Source organism: Lissotriton helveticus, chromosome 5_1 (assembly GCF_964261635.1).
Source record: "Lissotriton helveticus chromosome 5_1, aLisHel1.1, whole genome shotgun sequence".
In the NCBI taxonomy this organism is placed as follows: domain Eukaryota; kingdom Metazoa; phylum Chordata; class Amphibia; order Caudata; family Salamandridae; genus Lissotriton; species Lissotriton helveticus.
In genome coordinates, this window is record NC_136065.1 from 614,430,139 (window position 1) to 614,449,200 (window position 19,062).

Genomic DNA, 19,062 nt, shown 5'->3' on the forward strand with positions numbered 1-19,062 from the left:
GATTTTCTGAAGTCGGAGAAACTCCAAGTCTCTGTACGTTCTGGTAGAAGGGTGGTGGAATATGTGGTAGGGCACCAAGCACAGGGATTGTCAGTGATTCAGGATGAAACTACCAGTAATTTGCTCCCCTGACAGGAGTCAGATTGACTCTGAGCTGTGGCAAAGAAGGTGGAAAGAAAAGGTGTGGCCATGGAATGAGAGCTGCAAAAAGGATGGTTGGCAGTCAAGGCCTCAGGAACCTATCATGCAAGTTAATTAGGAAACCCCACCCGTGGGCAAGCCGTACAACTAAGAGGCCATGATGCTGTTGTGATAGATATCTGGTTTTCAGGCATCATTAAAAAAAGGTGCACACAATACGAAAAACATGCTTCAAAATGTGTCTATAAACACAAAACAATTATTGTTTTGATTGCAGGCACCCCTTATGCTTTTCTCTAGTGCTAAAATGTAATTCTAGTATCTGTCGCAATCTCATTTAATTGTTAAGAGACTTCATTCACTTGCCACCTTTCTACCATCAATCATAAAAGGCAGTGTGTATGCACGAACAATAAACATATTTATGTTATATTTACTTGCTTTTATCACAAAGATAAATGAAGCAAAAGATGCACACAACAAGGTATAGTGTGTGGGAAAGGAAACTAGGAAGTGGGAAGGATGGTTGTGTGTGAGGCACAATTAATTATGTTCCTATTACGTATCAGATACATAAGGATCCTAAGAAAATCTGTGATTTCCACAGTTCAATTGAGAGACCAGTGGTGCTGAATCATAGGAGGACGTTTTTAAAAATAATCTTCAAAGACATCCAGGAAAGATGAAGACCTAAAGAAAATAAGATTCTAATGGTAAGAATCTGCATTGAAGGGCATGGAGGAGGATGTGGCATAGAGGGGGTTAAATGTCACAAGATTGCAGTGGGCTTGTGGATAAAGATGACTGATAGGGGAGTAGGGAGAGATGATCAGACCATTGTGTGAAAAGGGTGAGGGTGGATGATAGCTTTGTAGACTAGAATGAGAAATTTGTAGAAGGACATTTTGTAACCACTGATCCATCCTATCGGTGGTCTGAATGAAGTGGTGAAAAATGACCTAAGGGGGTTACCAAAATAGACAGTCATAGTTCAGAACCCTCTCTCAAGGGTCTGGCATGGCCTAGAAGATGGCTGCTTGGTTGTCCGACCTTCTAAGAGTATCATTATTTATCGGGGGCTTAGATGAGTGGAAGAAGCCTTAAGGTTGACCTCATGAATGCTCAGGAAATTGCAGTGAGAAGACACGGTGGGTGACAAAGCAAGGAAGAACACATTTAGTAATTGAGATTGACCCTGATATTTTGGGCAGAGTGGGGAAGGAGGTTAGAGTCAGGTGCTTACAAGATGGTAGAAGGAATTGTTTTGAGTTCATTGAGGGATGGGTAGTTGGTGGCCTTAGCTTTGGTTGGGCTCAGATCTAAGCAGCTCATGGACATTCTTTATCAGATGGCCCGTGACGTTTACCCGGCATGGAGTCCATCAGGATGGGAGCAAAAGAAGGATAGGTGTAGGGCAGAGATGATATCACAAAGACTGTATAATAGGGAGAAGGGGGACAAGGGCAGCGATTTGGGGCTAATAGTTTAAATATAGAAAATATAGAAAATACTGAACGCATTTCTTCAGAAAATAATCATCATTGAAAGGTTGCGGATGTTTGAGTGGCCAAAATAGATTGTCATATGTGGATTGACGGGCTTCACTTGAAATACTCTCAGCCTGCATTGGTTTATCTTTCTGTTCTGCAGATGTTCATTTAAGTTACACACCATAGTTCAATTTAAGGACAATTTTGATTCACTTGTACTTAGGGCCATATTTATATTTGGATCTGCTCTGATCAGCTCCAAACCCCTCTGCTTGGGTGACATTTTACTAGTCATAAAACTCTAATTGTTTTCAGGCACTGTATGAATCCTTAATTGTTTTCTTCAAATAAATCCTGTCCTTCAAAACTTGCATCCAGACATTTGAGTGTTTAAAAATACAATATACCTGCCGGTGTGATGAGTTTCTCTTGGCATGCTCAGTGCCTAAAATATTTGAACTAGCAAGAGTCTCTCTTTCTGTTTGTCTGGTCTGGAGAGTCAGGAAGAGAGGGAGGAATCAAAGGAGGAGATTATGTCACAAAGGAAGATTGTGTAAAGGGAAGCAGTAGGGGTAGTGAGATACAGAATGAACCATTGTGTATGTATATATGTATGTATGTATGCAGCATTCGAATTCCACGATTCAGTTCAGTTCAAAACTTTATTCAGAAAACTAAAAACAGCCATAAAGAATTCAACAATTCAAAAGACAGCACCACACTGTACTGGGAGAGAGGCAGTGATAAAGTCAACAAAGGCATGAAGAGGTAGCAGAATTCTGGGAGCAGAGCGACTGTTATAGAATGGTGATTTTGTGTTCTTTAACCTCTTAGCTGCGGCGGCGCTAAGGGGGCGGGGGGGCGCGCGGCACGCCCATGCTGGTGGCGGAACCGCTCCGTCACCAGCCTCGGTTGAGCTGTGCTGATGACGGAGCGGTTCCATCATGGCCCCGCCCGCTCAATAGAACGCGCCGTGCAGGTGCGAAATCAGCACCACGCAGGCGCGAAATCAGCACCGCGCAGACGCGTCGGGCGGGCCATGACGGAACCGCTCCGTCATCAGCACAGCGCCACCGCGGCTGATGACGGAGCGGTTCCGTCATCAGCATGGAAAGAGTTAAACATGTGTGTCTTCAGCTCTTTCCTAAATTAGAGAGTTGGGTTGCTCTTAATTGCCATAGGGATGTTGAGTCCTGGATGCATATAGAATACCTTTTGCCTTTTTTGTTTATTACACTTCCTTGGCTTCTGTCTGGTGGTGTGCCAGCAGCTTGGGTGATGAGAGCCCCTAGAGATAGTGAACATGTCAGCCAGATAGGCAGGGGTGCTGGTCTTGACAGCTTTCTTACTTGATAGTGCTACTTTTGAAGACTGTAGGGGCCAACAAGGGGAGTCTTCTATGAAGTCTAAGGAAGAGTCGAATGCACTACAGGCTTTTTCCTGACAAACCTCAAGAGTCAGCCCTGAGTTTCATTGCAAATCAGAGGTTGTTGATCATCTTTTTCAAAGGCACATCGAAAGGGCTCCACTGGAGTAAGCCAATGGGGTAGATTTTGTGGCCACACCGGAAAAGGACTAACGTTTTCTTTCTAAAATAAATATATTGGGCAGCATTGTCCTCCAAGAGGTTCACATCTTGAGGAAATCCAAGAGGCATTTGAGGAGGTTTGAGCCTTGTCACCCCGCTTCCCTTTAGGCATTGAATACTGAGTGGTAAGTGGCTTGTGCCTGGAGATCATAAAGCAAATAAAGGCTGATGTGTTCCCTTCTGCTGTTTGTGGACTCTGGTTTGAAAGATGCACCATGACGTGACTGTGGACAGTTGACAGCCATTTTGAATATTAAGTCCTTATATTAAACCATATGCAGAATCATGATGTTCAACGAGAAGAGTATTAACCGCGGCTTGTCTTGTAGCGCACTGGCGCTGGGAAGATCTGTACATGCTCACGCTTCCATCATGAAAAACAAAATCCTTGAGTGAACTCCTTTGACAGGTACATTCCCCTTTACCCCTTGTTGACTCCAACATAGTCAATGGGAGATGTCCACCAAGGAGGCAGTCTCATCCGCATGAGCTGGTGGATTTCCACACTAAAATCTTGATTTGGGATTTTTTTACACCAGTAGGTGACACCAATGGGTGCTGTCCAGGCAAGAACATTGCTGGCCTTTAAATTACATGGAATGCTGTCATTGATAAGATTAACACGTTCTGGAAAATGCAATGACGAGCATTGGGGCAGTCATAGAGGTGCACCTGTCCATGTGGCAACTGTGGAGGTGACCACGGCTCTACTTACCGCAGAGTTCACATTACAGGCAGTGACCAGGGCTCTACTTACCACAGAGTACACATTACAGGCAGTGACCACAGCTGTCCTTACCACAGAGTACACATTACAGGCAGTGACCATGGCTCTACGTACTGCAGAGTGTACACATTACAGCCAGTGACCACGGCTCTACTTACCACAGAGTACATATTACAGGCAGTGACCACGGTCCGATTTACCGCAGAGCACACATTACAGGCAGTAACCATGGACCAATTTACCACAGAGTACACATTGCAGGCAGTGACCACGGCTCTACTTACCACAGAGTACACATTACAGGCAGTGACCACGGCTCTACTTACCACAGAGTACACATTACAGGCAGTGACCACTGCCCAATTTACCACAGAGTACACATTACAGGCAGTGACCACGGCTCTACTTTCCACAGAGTACACATTACGGGCAGTGACCACGGCTCTACTTACCACAGAGTGCACATTACAGGCAGTGACCACGGCTCTACTTACCACAGAGCAGGCGCGCAACACCCATTGGGCTCACCGGGCTTCAGCCCCCCCCGTCGCCTCCTCTGCCCGGGCTAAGATGACACGCACTGAAATGGTGCAAGAAGGCTGCTATCCGATCCGAGGATGTGATTTTTTTTTAATGCTTTCTGAGAGGCCCGGCAGCCCGAGCCAGACAGACAGACAGCCTCTAAACAGTTCCAGCGAGTGAACCCCCCTGCCCCCACCTCTTGTTTTCCCTTAGAGTGGCACTGAGGTGAAATCCTTGCCTGAAGGCAGGGATTTCACCTAAGCACTTGATGTATTGTGAGCATGGGGTGTGAAGTGCACAGCAGGGGGAAAGGGCTGGCCAGTGCAGGTGACACTTTTCCTTTGCAAAGGACTTTCTGCTGGCGTCATAGCCCAGGGTTTGCTCTTTGTGCACTTGTATAGATGTGTATTCCATACAAGTGCACAGACAGCACACCCTGGGCTATGACACCAGCAGAAATTAAATTACAATGGAAAAGCGTCACCTGCACTGCCATCCCTTTGCCCCTGCTGTCTGTGCACTGCTTTCCTTTGGTCTTATCCTGGTCGACACCTATTTAGGGTAGGCACGCATGCCTGCTGCGCTTGTCATGGTCCCAGCGCCATCTGATTGTGACTGAGGGTAGTCCAGCATCTTTATTCATCTGTCGTATCAGCAAAGGTATTTAGTAACAGTGGCTTCTTGCAAAGACAATGATACACTATTTTGAGATGGTGATATCAGCAAATGTATGCTGTAACTATGTATATCACACTTGCTTATCCTGGATTTTAAGAATCTTACTTGGAACACTCAACGAGATCAACCTGTATAGTGGCCTGTTTGGACAAAACAAGAGGTGTTCAAATTGAAGCTTTCGCAATGGCTAGACAAGGTGGTAGGATATAGGGATATGTTGCTTGAACCCATTTTTAAAGAGAGGTCAGGACATTATTAGGCCACTGCCTTGGCTCTTCACAGCTGACAGCTCTACGTCATGCATGAGGAACTGGCACAGACCTGAAGAGATGAAAGGTGGAAATGAGAGGGGACCTCGAACTCACTGCACTTCTCACTAGATGAATGGTGAGCAGGGCCATGGATCTTTCTCTTTTTGCATCCAAGGGCACCCACAATGAAGCAGAAGAGGCCCTGGCAAGGAGAAACCAGGAAACTTTTGACCCACACCTATCTACACTGTGAGTGCTTCGGAAGGGGCTGGATGCCAGGACGCAGTGCTGCTGATCAGCCAGACTCCACAGTATAGTATCAGAAGAGCAGGCATCAGTTTTGTATGTAAGTTCCAGTAACTTTAATGCATTTTTCAGCACAGCATTACCTACTGCCTGCATATCTAGGTTACTGTGAATGTTGTTCTTGACTTACATACATGGAAACGTCAAAGAGGACAGTCCACTCCGAATATGCAAATGTAGTGTTCATTTTTTGGGGTGCTAGTGGGTAACTTTAGGGTTCAGGGTGGGTGTGGGTTTTAGTGTGCCAGGGAGTCATTTTAGGGTTCAGGGTTGGTTACGTATTGGGGTGCCAGGGGGTAATGTTAGGGTTCTGAGTGGGTATGGGTTTTGGGATTCCAAGGGGGTAATTTTAGGTATCATGGCGGGTGTGGGTTTTGGGGTAGCAAGGGTTATTTTAGGGTTCAGAGTGGGTGTGGGTTTTGGGGTGTCAGGGGGCAATTTTAGGGTTCAGGGTGGGTATGGGTTATGAGGGTGCCAGGGGAATTTATGGTTCAGGGTGGGTATGGGTTATGGGGTGCCAGAGGGGAAATTATGGTTCAGCTTGGGTATGGGTTTTGCGGTGCCAGGGGTAATTTTAAGGTTCAGGGGGTGGGTATGGGTTATGGGGGTGCCAGGGGGAATTTATGGTTCAGGGTGGGTATGGGTTATGGGGTGCCAGAGGGGAAATTATGGTTCAGCTTGGGTATGGGTTTTGCGGTGCCAGGGGTAATTTTAAGGTTCAGGGGGTGGGTATGGGTTATGGGGGTGCCAGGGGGAATTTATGGTTCAGGGTGGGTATGGGTTATGGGGTGCCAGAGGGGAAATTATGGTTCAGCTTGGGTATGGGTTTTGCGGTGCCAGGGGTAATTTTAAGGTTCAGGGTAGGTATGGGTTTTGGGGTGCCAGGGGTAATTTTAAGGTTCAGGGTGGGTATGGGTTTTGGGGTGCCACAGGGTTCATTTTAGTGTTCAGCGTGGGTATGTGTTTGGTGTGCCAGGGGTAATTTTAGGGTTCAGGGCAGGTGTGGGTTTTGGGGTGTCAGGGGGCTATTTTAGGGTTCAGGGTGGGTATGGGTTATGGGGTGCCAGGGGGTAATTTCTGGTTCAGGGTGGGTATGGGTTATGGGGTGCCAGAGGGGAAATTATGGTTCAGCATGGGTATGGGTTTTGGGGTGCCTGGGGTAATTTTAAGGTTCAGGGTGGGTATGGGTTTTGGGGTGCCACGGGGTTAATTTTAGTGTTCAGCGTGGGTATGTGTTTGGTGTGCCAGGGGGAATTTTAGGGTTCAGGGCAGGTGTGCGTTTTGGGATGAGAGGGGGCTATTTTAGGGTTCAGGGTGTGTATGTGTTATGGGGTGCCAGGGGGGAATTTATGTTTCAGGGTTGGTATGGGTTATGGGGTGCCTGGGGGGAATTTATGGTTCCGGTTGGGTATGGGTTATGGGGTGCCGGGGGGTCATTTTAAGGTTCAGGGTGGGAGTGGGTTTTGGGGGGCAAGGGTGTAATTGTAGGGATCAGTGCAGGTATGGGTTTTGGGGTGCCAGGGGTAATTTTAGGGTTCAGGGTGGGTATGGGTTTTGGGGTGCCAGGGGTGATTTTAGAGTTCAGGGCGGATATGGGTTTTGGGGTCCCAGGGGGTTAATTTCAAAGTTCAGGCTGGTAATGGGTTTTTGGGTGTCGGGAGTAATTTTGGGGTTCAGTGTGGGTATGGGTTTTGGGTTAATTTGAGGGTTCAGGATGGGTATGGGCTTTGGGGTGCCAGGGGGGCAATTTTAGGGTTGGTATGGGTTGAAGGGTTGTAGGGTTTTTAAGGAAATGTGGGTGGGTGTGTATATATATATATATACACACTTTACTTAAAAAAATAAGCCATTTACAGGGATATATAAACCTATATATATATATATATATATATATATATATATATATATATATATATATAGCGTTTATACTTACCTGTAAAATAGTTATATTTTAAAACGAAACTTTTACCACGCATATGCCTTTGTTGTGAAGGCATATGGTAACGTGTTGTAACAGCACTTGAGTTGTTACAACCGTTGTAAAGGCATGCGTTGTGATGGCATGTGTTGTAATGTCATACATGTGTGCGATGCTGAAGCTGCTATCCTTTCATCCATCAATCCAACCATCCATCCTTTCTGATTTCAATTTACTCTGCCAACCTTACACCCATCCTTTTAGCCATCATCTCAGATATTTATTTACTCTACCATCCCTTCACCAACGCATCCATCCTCTCACATTTACATTTACTATACTTTCACCCTTGTATCCATCCATTCTGATTTTCTTTTACGCTGCCATCATTTTACCCATTTAATTGGGATTTACCTAACCCACACAAAGGCCACTTTGTGTGGTTTTGCGTGGTTTAGAAACTCCAGAGTAATGAGAGGCAGAGCATTGAGCTGCCTTGAGTTACCTTGCGTAGGGAAGTCGTTCCATGGGTGGAGCTAGGGCATTCCCACACACCTGTCTATGGATTTCACGAGCACATTGTCCTCCTATAGAAGCAATTGTTAATGAACTGGCGAAAAAGGGTCGTCGCCTTGAAATGGCATTGTGAAAATTGGTTATATTGTGTTCCTAAAGTGCTTTGTAGTAAAATATATTAAATTGGCCTTTTAATTCAGTACATTCTGTTCCTTTTTCATAAGACAATAGCATATAAATGCATCAAATTAACAAAAATGTGTGCTCTAATTTTTGTCCAGTTTCAAATGCAGAATTCACCATATTTTTTCTCAGCTTGACCTGACCATTAACCGATCCTGATTATCTGCCATTTTAGCTCCGCCCCATTGATTAACATTAGCCACGCCCCTTCATTTGCCATGTTAGCCCCCCCCGAAATTAAGATCTAGTTGCGCCCCTGCCACAGAGTACACATTACGGGCAGTGACCATGGCTCTCCTTACCACAGAGTACACATTACGGGCACAACGGCACAGAAGAGGCGACTTTTACAGTCAGTGCTAATAGACTCATAATCCCAGCCCAGGTGCCAGGGGAAGCACTACTGCATCCAATCTAAAGGTTTCGGAATGAGCATCCATTTTAGAAAACAATAATGCAGGCAATTTGATAACAGCTCCTAGGCCTTTGCTGGCCCTGGGCGCTGCTCTGCAATTACACTTGTGTTCTAAGCCTTAGTTTTGATGGTTCCTGACAAGCAAAGTTAAGTGTTTTTTCTATTGCCGTCCTGAAAAAACATGAACTCCAATGATGAGAAGTGCGTGGTTGTCTGTGAACTGGGACATGGTAAGTAAAGAAAGAAAAGAAGCGATTGAGCTATCACGTATGTCATAAAAAGGTAACATGGGGCCGCTACTCAAAGCCCTATATTCAGTAGCTCGAACCTGCCAGGGTTCTGACCTGAAAAGGGAAAAATCGACAGTAAACTAGGACTGTGTTTATTTTAAATTTCATTTATGTTATTTCCACTTCACAATATTCTGTACCCAGTAGGCCTGTTAATTTGTACGGGCCAAATACCCAATATATGAAACCAGGAACCATTCCAGCAAGGCCACCTCGGTGGATGCCCTTTGGCATCTGTATGTTGGGAATTAACAGGACCGGCTTTAGGGCAGTGCGACCGGTGCAGTCGCACCGGGCGCTGGCCTGTGGGGGTGGCGCTGTGTTCAGCAATAACTTGTGATTGGAGAGATGAGGGGCACTTTTGCCCGGTGTTAGTGAGGGAATCCGAGGAGGGTGTCGTGGGGTTTTGGCGCACCAAAAATAAATATTGCACAGGGCGCCACCAGCGCTAAAGCCTGCCCTGGAAATTAATATGGGACAGTGTGAGAGGAGAGGTGTGGAGAAGTGTTGTAGGAAGCACTAATGTAAAATCTGTGCTCACCAAAGAAATCTGAACAATGAATTTGCGTGAGTTCTACTGCCTAAGAATAGCATACAAATATTCCTACAAAAAGTGGCACAAAGGTGTTTACAGGGCATGCTTAGAGGGCGAGAAAGTGTTGGGAGGACCCCCATATTTCATGGCGTGTGGGGCAATGGATATCTCCACGACAAAATGGTTGCCTTCTGGAGAAAAGAAAACAGAGAAAAAAAATACAGACTGAACTTGTCCACCAGCTAAACTTGGCATATTGTCACAGCAGACACTCTGTCAGCAAGCTCATGGCATTAATACATGGTTTCTCAAAGTTGATGAATTATATACTTAATTGCATTAGCTTTAGTTGGCCTCCTACGTTCAGTTGTTGTTTTGTATTTAAATATATATATATATATATGTTACACCATTATGGAACATATCTTAGGGGCATTAAACAATTATAGACCATATCATGATTCCTTACTTTGTGCTGTGGCAACGCAGAGGGGGTCTGTTCATCTACAGGGCATCTGTTAACTCTGAAACTCTCTGAGTTAGTGCATAGACTGCAGGTAGCAGAGCTCGAAAACAGGACGAGGAAATTAGTTCTCTGGGATTCCTAACTCTGGGGCATATTACCAAGGGCCATTATCGCCGCATTAGCGGGACTTTTTCCCGCTAATGCGGCGATAATTTTATCGCCCTATTACCAAGCTGTCGCTAACACCAGTTAGCGACAGCTTGTAGGTGATAGCGGGCATTTAGGGGCCCACTTTGCATGTCAGCGATAATTATCGCTAATGACATGCAAAGTGGGCGTGCCAAGATGTTAGCGACTGAAAACAGTCGCTAACATCGCTATCTCCTATTACCTACAAAGGCGTAGTTTTGGAAATATTTGCGCTAAGCGCAAATATCTCCAAAAGCTAACACCTGCCCTGAGCAGTTCTTAGCCATGTTATCCAATGGGAGGTGGATAACATGGCTAAGAGCATTAGCTCGGTAATGCCTGAATATCGCTGACTTTTCAGCAATATTCATGCATTGCGGCCGATTTTTATCGCATTTGTGATAAACCTTGGTAATACCAAGGTTTATCTGCGATAAAAATCGCCGCAGGTCGGCGATACATTTTTGTCTCTAACCAAGCAATAGCGATAATTATCGCTATTGCTTGGTAATATGCCCCTTAGTTCTCTGGGATTCCGAACTCTGTTATTGCAGCCCATGCACTATCTCGGAGATTTCTCAAGTTAAAGTATGCACTGTAGACAGAAAAGAGAAACTCTGGGGCTTATTTATTAGAGCCCTGCTCTACTTTTGCACTCTATAAACTGGTACATGCGTGACGCAGGGCTATCATAAGGACATATGAAGCCAAGCAAAGCCACCCTGCATGGCCACCCTGCATGGCCACCCTGCATGGCATTGAGTGGCCTCATAAATCATGAGTAAGGCGGCACAGCGCAAATCTTACTCTGTGCCCGGGACTCATTCCATGGGCGCTGCGGAGGGCTTTCCCACGCAACATCCGTACAAATTGATGCTGCCCCAGATTTTCAAAGTGATGTAAACCTGGAGAAGCATCACATCCGTATGCTAGACAAGGAGAGGTGTAACGAGGAGAAACAAGCTTATTTCTCCTCCTTTTTTCCTCTTTCCATGTAGAGGAAAACACCTTGTAGGATTGTTTTTGTGCAGGAAGGTGACATTTCCCACCCAAAAACAACAATACTCATGCAACAGATGCACCGTGGTTGCAAGGGTGCCTACTTGGCGCTAGGCTGCCAAAACGGTGCCAGCGCAGACAGAAAGGATAGGAATACAGTGTATTGCTTAAATCCAACGCATTCCTGCCCTTTCACTTTGGAGTAGGGCAGTATAGCAAGGGGCCTTGGTGCGAAGTGCGATGCAAAAATGCCATAACTGAGGCACTCAAAGGCCCTCTTCTGCACAGGTGCAACACAGAGAACAGGATCATGATAATGCCCTAAGTCTTACTACAAACATTGTGCTGACATTTTGAAAGCAGGATTTTGAACCTACTCAACAATTTACAGGCATCACTGAGTTCACTACTCGATAAGGTCTCGAAAATGTGGACAGAGAAACCCAGATTAGGGCAATAGTGTAGCAAGGATGCCGTGGGCCCTGGTGCAAGCGAGGAAAATACACCCCTTTGAATACTGTTGGGGTTCAATGGGCCCATTTGTGCTCAGGGTCCTGGTTCATTGCATCTGAGGCACCAATGGATGTATGACGGTACAACGCGTGCTTTTACCACACGTACCGTTACCACGCAGGTTTTACAACGCAAGTCGTTACAGCGACTTGCGTTGGGGGGCGCTGGATAGTGGAATAGTTTAATTTACTATTCCAACTCCAGTCCCCGTGGATAGTAGGGAAGGTGTTGGATAGTAAATTAAACTATTCTCTATCCTACAGCGCCCTCCAGCGCAAGTCGTTGTAACGACTTTTGTTGTAAAACCTGTGTGGTAACGGTACCGCGTTGTAAAAGTTTCATTGTAAAGGATGTTCCCCGCATCAATGGTAGCTATGCCGATGGATTAGGATATCAATAAACCTGGTTAATATTGTAGTGTATGCATCATTTACACAGCATCAGTTTATTTATGTGATGCATTACGTGCAAAGAAAATGAGGAAAATTGATGCTTTACAATAAAAATCATTGTTATCACTAAGTTTGGGGGTCTGTCGCAGGAGTCTAGAACTCTGCAGTGGAATAGGAAGATGAGGATCTCGAAATCCACAAAAAAAGTAAAATAAAAACATAAATGAAAAGCAAAAAACAGTCAAGATTTACAAGGAATGTGCCTGCATTAAAAATATGTTGCTTGCAGTATAGTATCCGAGTTAAAAGGGATTTATTAGATCTGCATTGAGTGCTTGCTGGTCACCCACTGTCATGCCTTTCTGTTGCTAACAAGCAGTATTTCGAACATTAAAGAACTCTCTAACAACAGAAAAAAAGGCTTGAAATAGATAGCAGTAAAGAGAGCATGAGAAAAATAAACAGTTTTAGATTGAAAATCCCATTGAGTGGTCAAATCAGGGGACAAAATGACACGTTTCACTAAGAAACCTATGATGCTTTAATATGGAATGAAAGGGTTCTCTGCGTTTCCCTGGACATCAGCTTCATCTGTCAACACAGCAGAGACAGCATGACCTTCCACAAGTGAAATTGTTTCTGTGCTCAAGCTGTCATAATGTTTAAGATTTCTTAATGGAAGAAAGTCCAGCTTCAGTTGAACCGTCACTGTTATAGCCGCAATTCCTATGCTCTCTGGCAGTTTTCCCTCCCACACTGGGATGGACGCTATTTCACTTGGACAGCTGAGGCCACGAGACTGCTGAAAGTACAAGGCGGGAGGCGTGAGGACCGCATTTTTAGATGGACGCTAATACTGGAATCGGAGTCTCTAGACTCCGCGGGTCCGCGGGAGAAGGTCGGCTACCTGTGCTGTGCGGCTTCTGCTTGCGGCCTCAACTAGCAAGGAAGTGAAGGATTGCGAAGGAGTTTTTCTTCTGTGAGGAAATGATTCGCCTGCTGTGCCCCAGGGGCATATTTATGAGCGGAATTGCGTTGCTCTTGCACCGCACAATGTGTTGCAGGAGGGACACAAATCCAAAATACGATTTATGAAGCCACGCAAGGCCACCTTGCATGGTCATGAGTGGCTTTATGTATCTGGAGGAAAGCAACGCAGCACAAATCACTGCATTCCATTTATCTGCCCTGGGAAAGCATTCCATGGTTGTTGCGTGGGTGTTTCCAAGCAACGCCCATGGGTTTTTATGCATTCCCAGATTTACCAAAAGTGGCAAAAAACCTGTGAATGTGCCAAAAACATACACCTCCTCAGAGGAGGCAGAATGAGGAGAAATATCTTTATTTCGCATCATAACTTCCTCTTTTTATTTGTGCTGCATTCTGCAACAAACATAGAAAGAAAGACAATGCCTCAGGGGGTTGTTTTTGTTCAGGACAGTGTCCCTTCCTGCACAAAAACAATCCTGCTTACAACTCAGGCACCCTTGCACCATGGTGCATGGGTGCCTGTATTGGCGCTAGGCAGTCAAAATGGTGGCAGTGCAGGGCCAAAGGCAGGAATGAGCCATATTCTTTTAAATACAGTGCATTGATGCCCTTTCCATGTCATGCAGCACAGCAAGGTGATGTGCTGCATTGAGCTGTGCTGCGCAACTTTCTAATAAATATGCCGCCACTGTTTCTATGAGGCTCATGGTTTTTTGGCGGGTGCATAGGTGAAGCTACACCCCTTCGGTACAATTTAAGGTCTTGGATGTTCTTTAGCGCCCCTTCAGAACTGTCTACAAAACTAAAACCTGTTTGTAGTGTATTTGGAAAAAAGTGCTTTCAAATGTATCTTCTCTCCATATTTTACCATGAGCCTGGTAAATATTACATGGTTTCTCACCTTGCCCTAGAATTATATTCAAGTAAACACACTGATTTAAAAAACATAAAGATAAAAAAGCCTACTGCTTTCAAGGCTTAATTGTTGTGAGCTGAAAATGTTGTAATCCAGCAAAAAATGTGTACTGCACCCTTGCTGCTGCACTGTGAAGAGGTCAGAGGCCAAGGGCGCAACCTGAGGAGGAATCACAAAATGGAAGGATCAAGGTAAAGATATTGGTGGAAGAAGAGATGATGTGCAAAAACATTCCAAGAAAAATAAATTGGAGGAAAAAATCATGCACAGAGTCTAGCACATTTGCAAACAGGATAATAAAAAGTAAAAACCCTGATTCTCTTTACACCTCCTGAAAGAAAATGACTAAGACAAAAGAAATAAACACATCTTAGTAAAGTATATCAATGCTTGTACTTTGGAAAACAGCACATGAAACTGACTAGGTAAGCATGACATTTACATTTCTTTGTGATAAAAGTTTAGAAGTTTATGTCCCGAGGAGGTTTAACAAATTTGCAGTATTTCTAGTTTTTTTGCCATGAGCTGTGCCCTAGGGCAGCGCTCTTTCCAATTCAAAATTATTACTTTTCAACCCTTCCTAAAAATACTTGGAGAATTTATAACTTCCCCTAAAATATTTCAGGACTGGAGTAAGAGTAGTAAATGTAACCTTCCAGTGTCCGCCACGGCCACTGCTGCCCTGAAGGGTGCAGTTATGGGTAAGAAACATGAACAAGCAATTTTTGCAAACGTCTTTCTTTAGTTTCCTTCCAGGTTAGTAGTCCTTAGGTGTCTGACATCAGTAGTCAGAGGAAAAGTCATTAAAATCTGACAAATATTTAGTGGACACTGTACTGAGTGTTGGTGGATTTTAGTTTAGTGATGGCTGAATGGTGTGGTTCTCTGTTGATACTAGAAGGGCATATCAAATCGAACAATCCGTCAAACAATTTCACATTAAAAGAAAAAAAACGAAACTATAAATTACATTTTTGAGAAGGATTTACACCATTATTCTATTCTACAGGCCATAATGGGATGGTCCAAAAATAGTTGGGCTAAACCAAAATGCACAAAGCGACTACTTATTAATAGTTATTGGTTGTTTTTCCTCTACAAAATATTTGGCAAAAAGTTGAATAACACTACAACAGTGTCAAAGCAAAATCAGAACACATGTTAGCGGCCCTGCGAGGAATGGGATTAATTTTACATTTTCAAGTAGTAGTTTACCATCAAGTTTGTGAACATAGGCCCCAAGACAGTACCAGATATTGTCATATATGAACATCAAATCGCTCCCACATGAGTTATATATTTTCCTTCATCAACGACGACTTTGTGTTTGCGGAAGTATGAATTAGTCATGACAGCAACATGACTGTTGTCATATTGGCCTGAAAATTCTTCACAACAGTTATGAAGAAGAACACCTGCACCGCAGGATAAGCCTTATAATTGATTGCGTTACCACAGCCATTACACTGTATCAGTACCTGTACATAATCCATCAAATTGCTACATTTACACAAGGATATCAAAGTTTGTAGTGTCTTAAGGGTTTGTACAACAATTAAAGTGCATTGATTTGGACATGTGAACTCATATTTTTTCTCCAGTTATACCAGCTCACCTGTTGTGTGCTGAAGGCGTGTCGCCCTCTGATCCAAGATGCAAAACCATAAATATCTATAGCACTAATCCTTTCCAGGATGGGGTCTCCCCAGAGGCACTACCTATTTGGTACCCCACAGGGTCTCCCTCTAAATCAATTCTTGTTGGTGGTTGACCACGATTATGTCATGCCAAATTGATAAATAGTTGTTGCTCACAATTTGTTGGTGTTTAAATCATTCTTGTAGTCCATTCCGTAACTAAATTCAAATCACTGTTTTCAAACCAATATGTTCATCCAAGCCTCGTATACCTAATGCATTTCAGACCACCATTGGTCCTTTGGCAGGGGGTGTTCTGGATGGGCAACAACAGATAATAGCTTCACATTCAAACAACTTACATCCATCTTTTCTTGCGCATAAGATCAGTTTCAAACGAAAAACACAAAGAAACAGAGGCACCAAAAGGCAAAGGGGAACAAATTCAGAGTCAGAAGAAGACTTGATAGGGACCATTTCCAGTCATTTATCAATGCTCTTGGTAATCAGGATTTTACAAAAAAGGAGCCTGGTTTGTAGAACAGAAACTAACTTGAAGTGGATGTAAACGTTTGTTTAAATTCAAGAGTAAACTAAGATTGCTGCATTTTTTGAGAATGTGGTAGGCAATAAGTTCAGGGATGTTTCTGCATGATCCAGCAAGTTGAAACATAAGACCACCTTTCCGGCTCCCATCAGCCACAAGATATTGGATACACCGCTATGTAAAATAATATCTTGCATTTCAAGAGCTTTTACTAACCAGCCTTGCAGAGGCATTTGCCACATTCTCAGATGTTATGAATCAAAAGGGTCATCTCCAGTGTAGCAATGTATGAATATTGCAAATCAATGGTGTGTAAACAATTTGAAGAAAGAGGTTATCCGAAAGACATTATCCGAAGACCTATGATGAGGACAGAAAGAGGATAGGCTGGACCTTCTGAAAGAAAAACTGATTTTCACAAGCACAACAGGATAGTATTAGTATTCAAATACTCTCCCGGTAGTAGGAAAGTAAAGAGAACAATGGATGCTGCAAACTGAACCAGACTTCAAGTGGATATATTCAGTTCACCACCAATGTTTCCATATGAACAGCGAAAAAATTAAATGAACTACTCAGTCAAATACACTGGTTAAAAAAACACAGATTCTAAGGCACCAAGCTGTGTCATAACTGTGTGAATTGTAATAGTATTATAAAGAGAACAGAAACCATGCTTCCTTTGAAGGGAACCAAGATTAAATTGAGAACTACAGCCACTGGTGATTACACAAATGTAAACTATATATTCAAATGCCCATGTGAACTGGTGTATGTGGGCAAATAGAACATAAGATTAAAACAGAACTAAATGAGCACAAAAGTAATAGAAAGCCAAGGAATTATTTCACCTATAAACACTCACTTCAACAATCAGGGACATAGTCAGCTGAGGTCAGCTGAGAAACTATTGAACCTAGGTTAAGGAATTAACAACAAGAAAGAGTTGTCCAGAAGAGAACTGTTTTGGATAAAGAAATTGGACCCTGTAATACCTAAATAACTTAATGTTCGATTGGAATATGCCTATTATTCATAATGAATGACAGTGAAGTTGAGCTAACAGGCTGTTGCTATGAGCATGTACAGAATTTATGCAATGGTCATAATTTGTAATGAATGACAGTGAAGTTGAGATAATAGGATGTCGCTATAAGCATTTACAAAATGTATGTAATAGTTACAGATACTAGCCATACCTGGATAGCATAGTTTGCATAATGTGAACTAAGTATTAGGGTATATTTAGATATAGCAACACTGATTAGTTTCACACACAACAACCCTCTGACATCACACCATGATCAGTTTTAATATCACAAATGGGTAATAAGTTGACAAAATACAGATAGCAATATGGGAAAAGTGCTTCACAAATTGTCTTCCATTTAAACATCTACATGGTCAACATGACAAGAAACAATGACAAATGAAGCATAGTATTTTGAGGTATCATCGAACACTTTAACATCCCAGTCCTACCTTCAGCCCTACCAAAATGTGTGTATGGAAAGTTGACCAGATGTGGTCATTCCAATATGGCACCCACTGAGTTACGCAGTGTTATCAGTCTTACCTCACTTCCTTTAATGAGTTCATGAATTATGAAAACAGGCATGTTATTACTAACACGAAAAAACGTTAGATGAATGAGTCATCGAAATTTACATTACGTAATGCACATCCTTCTCAGTATGTTCAGTTAAAGTGGTGCCCTAAAATGGTGGTGCGCACTAGGCCATGCAGAGTCTTGTTTCCACTTCCATGGTAACATTCTTAAAAATGGCAGCCATGAACGTTGCCGGCAAAACGGTTTAGACAATGCTGATCTTGTTTCTGTGAGAGGCTCGACTGAATCAAAACGAAGGGCGCAACTATAGAGACCCGCCTTGCTAAAATTTCTATCTCTGTGCAGGGACGACTGCTGCACTGCTTTCCGAAACACTCTTACCAAATGAAATAGTGCCTCTTCAACTCAACATTACATGTATTGGTGACTGAATTCCACATTAAGAAGAGACTGTTGGTCCTGAGGAGAACCCCGCAAATTCTGGGTTCGAAACGCGTCGACCTGGTTTTGGTTCCTTTTGTCAACCACAACATAGCGAGACTTATCTTCCTAGCAGGGCTCTGCTTCTAAATATGTTTCTGACCAAATGAAACCATGATATGAAAAATCATTTATATGGACAGATAATCCATTATTGACATTAGGACCAACGTATATGTTTGTATGAGTGAAGGATGAATGGATTGGCCAGTGTGTGAGTTGGATGTGTTGGGAATTTGTAAATTGTATTGTATATAGCTATTTTTGATGTAATGTTCTATATGTGTACATGCTAAAAATTCATGATTTGCCTATGAAAAAATATTGTTCAACTAGTGACATAAATGAAATATTAAACTAGTGACGAAAGTAAAAAAACGGACCGTTATGTTTTATTCATAAAGGTCGACATCTGTATTTAAAAGTGACTTCCAGTACTGGCAGTTGTGTTGTTTAATTGATCTTGTTTTTGTTGGTATTCGAACTGTGTGCACTTTACCACTGCTAACTAGTGCTAAACGTTTGTGCTCTCTCCTTTAAGCATGGTAAAATTGTCCTACCCCCAATCGGTACATTTAATTTACTTGTAAGCCCCTATTAAAGTGACACCGCATGTACCCAGGGCCTATAAATTAAATGCTATTACTTGGCTGCAAATCTTTTGCCAGACCTACACCTTTTTTAATGCATATAAGTCACCCCTAGAGTAGGCCTTAAACATCTCATAGGGCTAGTGCATTGTATTAAAAAAGTTTGACATGAACTTTCAAGTTTTCCATGTCCTGGTAGTGAAATTTGTTTTC

At 43.2% G+C, this 19,062-nt stretch overlaps 1 protein-coding gene across 1 annotated transcript in view; it reads right to left on the minus strand.

Annotated features, from left to right (window-relative positions):
• CAMTA1 (calmodulin binding transcription activator 1) overlaps window positions 1-19,062 on the minus strand; it is a 3,172,802-nt gene that overhangs the window by 2,916,491 nt on the left and 237,249 nt on the right. The window lies entirely within an intron of this gene.